A 9,060-nucleotide genomic window follows, 5' to 3' on the forward strand; every position below is an offset into this window, starting at 1 on the left:
CATAAATACTTCAAGTGCCTAGGTTATCATGTCCAAATATTAACAACCTCTAATGGCAACCAAGATTCTTCGGAGAAATCATTAGTTTTAGGTAAGCTAGGAAACATCAGACACACACATACACACATACTCCCCTAGGATAAATTTGTTGTGCCAGAGCACAAAAAAAGCTATAAAACATGAAACTCAGATGGGAATAGTGCATAAAGGACCAGAAGACAACTCAAAGATCTTTCCACTGGCAATTTTAAATTCTGAAATGATCAAAATAATGACAAATTTAAATATAAGTATGATAATTGCAATAAATTAAAACAAATCAAATATAAACAATTATATGAATTTATAATTATACTTAAAAAGTTGTCAGTATGTGAGATCGTTACCTCACAAAGGGCATGATCTGCTTGCCATAAGACAAAAGCCAATCATCAAGAGGCAAGATGCTGGTAGAGAAAGGGCATTTTATTACTGCTTGCTAGCAAAGAGGAAGATGGCTGATTAATGTCCAAAGAACCATCTTAGGCACAGAATCTTGAAGCAATCACATAAACCAGGGGGTAACAGAGGAGGGTGTTAGGAATGTTGACCCTCTGATGTTACAGACTGAGAGTCATCACATCAGATCTATCAGTTTTCATTGATGATTGCTATCAGCTTAGACTCTCTGTTCAGGTGTCATCTCATTCCTAAGGAACTCAAAAGAATAAAGTTATTGTTTTATTATAGCTGGGAGGTACATGCCAAGCAGGGGTCAGAAAATCCACAGAGCAGCTAGATCTCTTGGAGGGTGCATGTCCAGCCAGGTTAGTTAGTCAGAGGTCATTCAAAGTCACAATATGGTTTCCTTTCTACAATATGGCTTTCCTTATGCCAACCTCGTGTTGAGCTGTTATCAAGATTATCAGGGAAAGAATTGTTTACTCTGAAAATTCATAAAATTTAGTAAAAATTTAACATTTAACCTGCCTTCTCTTTGTGAATTCCATTTCAAAGTATTCAAAGAGTTCATGAAGGGAAGTTTTTAGGGAACAATCCCAGTCACTAAATGCAGAAAGAACGATAGGATTAGAAAATTGCCATTTTGGAAATCTTAATAAAATATTGGAGCTGGGAAAGAATCATCAATTGATTTTAAATCATTAGGCGTAATTTTAATGAGGAAATTTATATTAGAGACATAAGGCTGGTACTATCTGAATCCATAAAATAATCTTAGTTATATAACACATGGGGCAACTAGATATTATTTGCCACATAATAAGATAAAATAGTAATAACAAAATCCCATTATGAAGGTTCTTTGACCAAAAACAAACAAATTAAAGGGAATCTTATTATAATCAATCCTTTGTGTTTAACTAGCAGTTAACAAGAAATTTAGGGGGTAGAGGAAAATTTAAACAATAATCCAAGGAAGTAATCAGACCAATTACAGAATTTCAGGTATTCAAAAAACAAATAGTCGTTTTCTCTGACAGATCAATGGCACAAATAAAACAGAGAGCGGAAGTGTGATAAAGGCATAAAAAATTAAATAAGGCTTATCAGTTAGAGATGCACACTGAATATTCAAGAGCAAGATGACAAGATGAGATTTGTTTTGAAATCTGGACATAGGGAAAAAATAAAAATTGGAAGGTATACATAAGGCAAGAATGAGAATCTGTTGATGAAGTTGAGTGAATGATACATGTTTTTTTTTTTTATTACTTATTATACTCATTCTCTCTACTTTTATGTATGTTCAAAACTTCCATAATATTAAAAAATAAAATGGCAAATTAAAAAATATTAACAAAGAATGAGGGTGAAATATAGAATATAGAGATGAATAAAAACTGAGTTTCAGGGGCTGGCCCCGTGGCCAAGCGGTTAAGTTCACGCTCTCCGCTGCAGGCAGCCCAGTGCTTCATTGGTTCGAATCCTGGGCTCTGACATGGCACTGCTCATCAAACCACGCTGAGGCAGCATCCCACATGCCACAACTAGAAGGACCCACAACGAAGAATATACAGCTATGTACTGGGGGGCTTTGGGGAGAAAAAGGAAAAAAAATTAAAAATTAAAAAAAAAAACAAACTGAGTTTCCTATCAAAATACCCTCCATTAAAGGAATCCAAAAAGATATACATTGAGAAAAGAAAGTAAAATAGATGAAGATTGTGAAGTGCAAGAGAAAAAAAGTAGAATAATAAAAATGTTTACAAAACCCATTTATCTTATATAGAGGTGGTGGTTGCACAACATTGTGAATGTACGAAAAGCCACTGAATTGTTCACTTAAAGTTGTTAATTTTGTAATATGTGAATTTCACTTCAATAAATTACTTTTAAAACTCACTTTTTTTCTTTAAAACAGGTCATGAAGGAACAAAAAGAAGCATAGAAAGAATGAGAAAATAAAAATATGACTAGAAAAATTCTAAACATATATCAATAATTAAAATGATAAAAGTCTCTGATTTTTCCTATTAAAATATTTATTGATAAAACAACTGATAATTTCTATGTCTCTGTACAAGAAAAATTACCTGATTTATATGCTGCTAGACATTTATATGCAATTTATAAGAGATATAACTAGAACATGAGAACATACCAAGTTTGAAAGTACAAGTAGAGGAAAAGCTGACCAAGCTAAAATTTTCTTATCTCTACTGATATTATATAAAATAAGATGTGAGATTAAAAAACAGTATTACAAAACGTAGAATTAACTGCAACATGACAAAAAATTTTAACTCACCAAGGAGATATAACATTCTCAATAAGCATAATCTTAATAAGACAGCTTCAAGATGCGTAAAGAAAATGCTGAGAGAACTACTAGAAAAAGTGGGAAAAAGTGAAGCCACCTTTAGAGTAAAATATGTTTTAAAGTCTCTCTAAATTATTAAGATGTAGGATAAAATTCAACAAATAAGAAGATGTGATGAGAAAATGAACAATCTTATCTATTGACATATATAGAATTTCATACTAAGTAGAGAATACTACACAGAAAACATAAGTATAGATATAGATGTAGATATTACATTTAGTCAAACAGATGACCATAAAACATATTTTGACAAATTTGGAAGATTAAGTATCTGCAAGCTACTTACATAACTATGAAATTAATTCAGAAATTCATGTAAATGCATAGATTTTTAAATATCCATATATACTGAAATGAAATGATAAAATAACTCATTACTAGAAGAATAATTTAACAAAAAATCTAAAATACTTTGAAATGAATGATAATGGAATCATTATGCATCAGAACATCTAGAAAGCAGTGAACCAAGAATCCAATTTAAAAAGATAGCAACCAATTAAGAAAACAATGTCAAATAAAGTAAAAGAAAGGAGGTAATAAGTAAAAGAATGAATCAGATGATGATAATTATGGTAAACAAAGAGATGGTACAGAGAATCTACAAAGCAACCAGTTAGTTCTTTCGGAAGACTAACAAAAGAGACAAATGGTTGATAGAATTTACAAATTGAAAATATCAGAAGGCACAGATAAATAATTGTAGTCATTATAAAGGGGGCACTTACAGAGATAAAACAGTTTAGAAAGCTAAAAAGAAAACTGTGATAATTTTAGTGCAAATAAATTTAAAAGGTCAACAAAATGGAGAAATGTCTAGGCAAATGAGTTTATCCAAAGCTTGAATAATTTTAAAACTATAAAAATATTAAGTTATTGATTAAACTCATCCCATAAAGAAAAGCAGAGTACTTCCGAAAAATTTCTCTGAAAATTTTATGGACTATATTTTACAATTTTAAATAAAATATTCTGGAAAATAGAAAAAGACCACTTCTGAACTCATTCCATAGACTAGCGTAATATTGCCCAAGATAAAATAGATATCAAAGGCAGAGATAGTTTAAACAGTATATTAAATAAGCTTTATTTTATATGTGAAACATATATACTTTATATATCTTTGTCCAATTTATAAAGTTGATTACTGTAATTGCCATTCATAAAAGATCTTAAAAATTCTCAAATAATTATTATCTCAATAAGAATTAGAGTATTTGGGGCTGGCTCTGTGGCCGAGTGGTTAAGTTCGCGCGCTCCGCTGCAGCAGCCCAGGGTTCGGATCCTGGGTATGGACATGGCACTGCTCGTCAGGCCACGTTGAGGTGGCGTCCCACATCCCACAACTAGAAGGACTTGCAACTAAGATATACAACTGTGTACAGGGGGGTTTGGGGAGATAAAAGCACGAAAAAAAAAGGAAAGATTGGCAACAGTTGTTAGCCCAGGTGCCAATCTTTAAAAAAAAAAAAAAAGAATTATAGTATTCTTCTAAAAATCCCTTGATTAGATAGAAAATTTAAATAGAAATTTAAAAATATATAGAATAATAAGTCTCATCAAAGTATAAAAGAACTAGGGGCTGGCCCAGTGGCCCAGCAGTTAAGTTTGCACATCCCGCTTTGGTGGCCCAGGGTTCACCAGTTTGGATCCCCAGTGTGGACATGGCACTGCTTGTCAAGCCATGCTGTGATAGGCATCCCACAAAGAAAACGTAGAGGAAGATGGGCACAGATGTTAGCTCAGGGCCAGTCTTCCTCAGCAAAAAGAGGAAGATTGGCAGGAGATGTTAGCTCAGGGCTAATCTTCCTGGAAAAAATAAAGTATGAAAAAACTAAAAAGATATTTCCATGGTGACCACATGGAAAAATGGACAAACTTTACTCTGATGGATCTATAATTTTCTATAGATCTATAAAAGTTGAATAGGATGCAAAGAAACCTCTAAGAGCAGAATTTTATCAAAGGACCAACTCCTGTTAATAAGGAGAGGAGCACTGCAACCTAGATACCTGGGAGAAGTGCTAGTTTTGTTATGGTGGACAAAGGAGTAGATCTACCAAAATCAAGAGATTTTCATGCCAATGTGTATTGGTGGTATAATTTGGAATCTTAAGAGCACCAAGTACAAAAAATAAACCACTTCTCCTTACAGTTCTCCTCACCTCTGACCTAAGGCATTTTTCTTAGAACATAGCATGAGAGAGGAGTGGGAGAGCAGAATAAAATTTGCACAATCTCAAGCATTTCTGGGGTGCTTAGTTTCTAGAGCCCTGCTTGGGTTGAATACAAAGACTTTTTTAATATGATGCACAAAAACCAACACAGAGAGTCAAGAAAAATGAGGGAAGAAAGCAATATATTCCAAACAGAAAAGCAAGATAAAACTCCAGAAACAGACCTTAATGAAATGGAGATAAGTGATTTACCCAATAAAGAGTTCAAAATAATGGTCATAAAGATGCCCACCAAGATCAAGAGAATAATGCATGAACAAAATGAGAATTTCAACAAGAGATAAAAAAAAATAAGAAAGCACCAAACAGAAATTAGAGATCTGAATACTACAATAACTGAACTAAAAAAGTCAATGGAGGGGTTCCACTCCAGACTAGATCAAGCAGAAGAAAATATCAGCAAACTCTAGGACAAGCAGTGGAACTCATTCAATGAGAAGAGCAAAACAAAATGAAATGAAAAACAATACTGATAGCTTAAGGAAATTATAGGACACCAACAAGTGGGCCAATGTTTGCATTATAGGGGTCCCAGAAGGAGAAGACAGAGAGAAAGGGGCAGGAAGCTTATTTAAAGATATAATGGCTGAAATGCTTGAACAAGAAAAAGAAGTAGGCATCCAGATCTAGGAAGGTCAGAGACAAAAACTAATTAACACAAAATTAAATTGTCAAAAGTTAAAGACAAAGAGAAAAATCTCAAAAGCAGCAAGAGAAAAACAACTCCTTAAGTACAAAGAAGGTCCCATAAAGCAATCAGCAGATTTTTCAGTGGAAACTTTGCAGGCCAGAAAGGAGTGGTACGATACATTCAAATTGTTGAAAAAAACCCAACCTGTCATTCAAGAATGATCTGCCTGGGGCCAGCCCCGTGGCCAAGTGGTTAAGTTCACATGCTCCTCTTCATGGTGTGGAGTTTCGCTCACTGGTTTGGATTCTGGGTGCAGACATTGCACTGCTCATCAGGCCATGCAGAGGCAGTGCCCCACATAGCACAACCAGAAGGACCTACAATTAGAATATTCAACTATGTACTTGGGGACTTTGGGGAGAAGAAGAAAAAAAATAGAGAAGATTGGCAACAGATGTTAGCTCAGGTGCTAATCTTTAAAAAAAACAAAAAGAAATAAAATGATCTGGTCACCAAAGTTGTCTTCCAGAATTAAAGGAGAGATAAAGAGTTTTACAGGCAAGCAAAAGCTGAATGAATTCATTACAACTAGACTGGCCTTACAAGAAATGTTACAGGGACTTTTTCAAACTGAAATAAAAGGATGCAAATTAGTAACAAGAAAACATACGAAAATATAAATCTCACTGGAAAAGGTAAATATATAGTTATATTTGGGATACTCTAAAGTTGAAAAGGTGGTGAATAAATCACTTAAAATCTAGTATAAAGGTTATAAGACAAAATATTAAAAATAACTATGACTACAAAAATTTGTTAACAGATGCACAAGGTACAATGATTTAAGCTACGACATGCAAAACATAAAATGTTGGAAGGAAAGAGTAAAAATGTAGAGCTTCAGCATTTATTCAAAGTGAATTTGTTATCAGCTTAAAATGGACTACTATAATTATAGGATGTTTAAGTAAGACTCGTAACCACAAAGCAAAAACCTATAATAGATGCACGAAAGATAAAGAGAAAGGAATCAAATCATACCACTATAGAAAATCATCAAATCCCAAAAGAAAACAGCAAGAGAAGAAAGAAATGAAGCAGTTACAAAACAGTCAGAAAACAATTAACGAAATGGCAATAGTAAGCACATACCTATCAACAATTACTTTAAATGTAAATGGACTGAATTCTCCAATCAATAAACATAAATGACTGAATGGATTTAAAGAAACAAGACCCAATAGTATGCTGCCTACAAGAGACTCTCTTCAGCTTTAAGGACACACAGACCAAAAGTGAATGGATGGAAAAAGAAATTCCACATAAATGGAAACCAAAAGAAAGAAGGAATGGTTATTCTCAATCAGAAAAAAAATGGACTTTAAGCCAAAGACTATAATAAAAGACAAAGAGGTCACTATATAATGATTAAAATGTCAACCTAACAAGAGGATGGAACATGAATAAATTGTTATGCACCCGAGATAGAAGCACCTAAATATATAGCAAATATTAACAGACCTGAGGAGAGAAATAGACAGTAATACAATAATAATAGGGATTTCAATACCCCATTTTCAACAATAGATAGATCATGCAGACAGAAAATAAATAAGGAGACATTGTATTTAAAGTACAGAATAGAACCAGCTAGACTTAGACATTTACAGAATGTTTCATTCAAAGGCAGCAGAATACACATTCTTCTCATGAATACATGGAAAATTCTGCAGGATAGATCATATGTCAGGCTGCAAAACAAGTCTTAATAAATTTAAGAAGATTGAAATAATACCAAACATCTTTTCTGACCACAGTAATATGAAACTAAAAATCAATTACAAGAAGAAAACTGGAAAATTTAATCTCCACAAATATGTGGAGATTAAACAACAAGCTACTGAACAACCAATGGGTCAAAGAAGAAATCAAAAGATATCCTCAGACAAATAAAGATGGAAATAGAACATAACGAAACTATGGAATGCAGCAAAAGCAGTTTTAACAAGAAGTTCATAGTGATAAATGTGATCTCAAACAATCTAACTTTACAATTTCATAGTCAGTGGATGGAAAATTGCTAAGAGGAAATGTCAAGGGTAAGGAGGATTCTGTTAAGCCCATTTGACAGGATTAGTGTTGATGGCAGGCCAAAGTGATAAGACAGGAGGGTGGGGAAAAACGAATTTGATCAGATATCAGGGGTGGGGGATTTTTTCTAAACTGACCCTGTGATCCAGTAGGAGTGTTGCTAAAACTGGACTAAGTGAGACAAGGACTGAGTCCAAAGGTGAGCATAGTCCAAAAGAAAATTGAGAGGAAGCTGACTCAGATTTGATCAAGGAGACAGTTTTTGTCAAATCAAAACAAAGGACGGTGAGACAAACAGCGAAATTTGAGATACAAACCAAACTATAACAATAATTATATTAAATATCAATGGTTTAAACATTCCAATTAAAAGACAGTGATATTTAGGCTAATAAAAAGACAACAAACAGTTATATGCCATCTTCAATAACCCAATTAGATACTTATACTATAAATACTTATAAGGTAAAAGTGAGGATGAACAAAGTTATATCACACAAACACTAATCACAAAAGAGAAGACATTACATAATAAAAAGAATTCATCAAGAAGCTATAACAATCCCAAATGTTATGATCGCAATAGCAGAACTTCAAAATCCATGAAATAAAAACTTGACAAAAGTGAAAAAGATATATGTACAATTATAGCTGGAGACTTCAAAACCCCTCTTTCAGCTGTCAACTTAGAAAAAAGAAGCAACTGCAAAACAAAAGGAAAGTGTTTATCTGGGGTCTTAGAATTGCAATTCCGGGAACACAGTTTCTGGCAGAAGCCGGAGTAGAAGTCAGGAGTTCTTATTAGCAGCTGAGAGCCCAGAACCATCATCTCAGTTGTTTGTGAGGGAGGGTAAACTTATGTTACAGTTCATTAGTTTACTCAAGGACATCTTGTTATTATAGACAAAGTTTCCTTTTGCACAGTCCTTCAGAAAGTCATTTCTCCGCCAACAACTCCCTTTTGGCAAATAAACAAAGTCAGCACAGTTTCGTATTTTTAATAAAATGGAGTCCACGGTACAAAATGGAGTCACCGCTGTCAACTCATTGCGTGTAGTAATTGATAATATGAACAGCAAAAAAATCAGCAAGTATGTTGAAAATTTGTGGATCCCCATCAATCAAATTGCCGTAATTGACATTTATAAAACACTTCACCCAACAACAAAAGAATGTGTATTATTTTCAAGTGTACACAAGCTTTCACCGAGATAGACCATATTCTGGTCTGTAAAACAAATTTCTATATATTTTAAAAATTTATATCACACAAGGTC

Source organism: Equus przewalskii, chromosome 5 (genome assembly GCF_037783145.1).
Source record: "Equus przewalskii isolate Varuska chromosome 5, EquPr2, whole genome shotgun sequence".
Classification (NCBI taxonomy): Eukaryota; Metazoa; Chordata; class Mammalia; order Perissodactyla; family Equidae; genus Equus; species Equus przewalskii.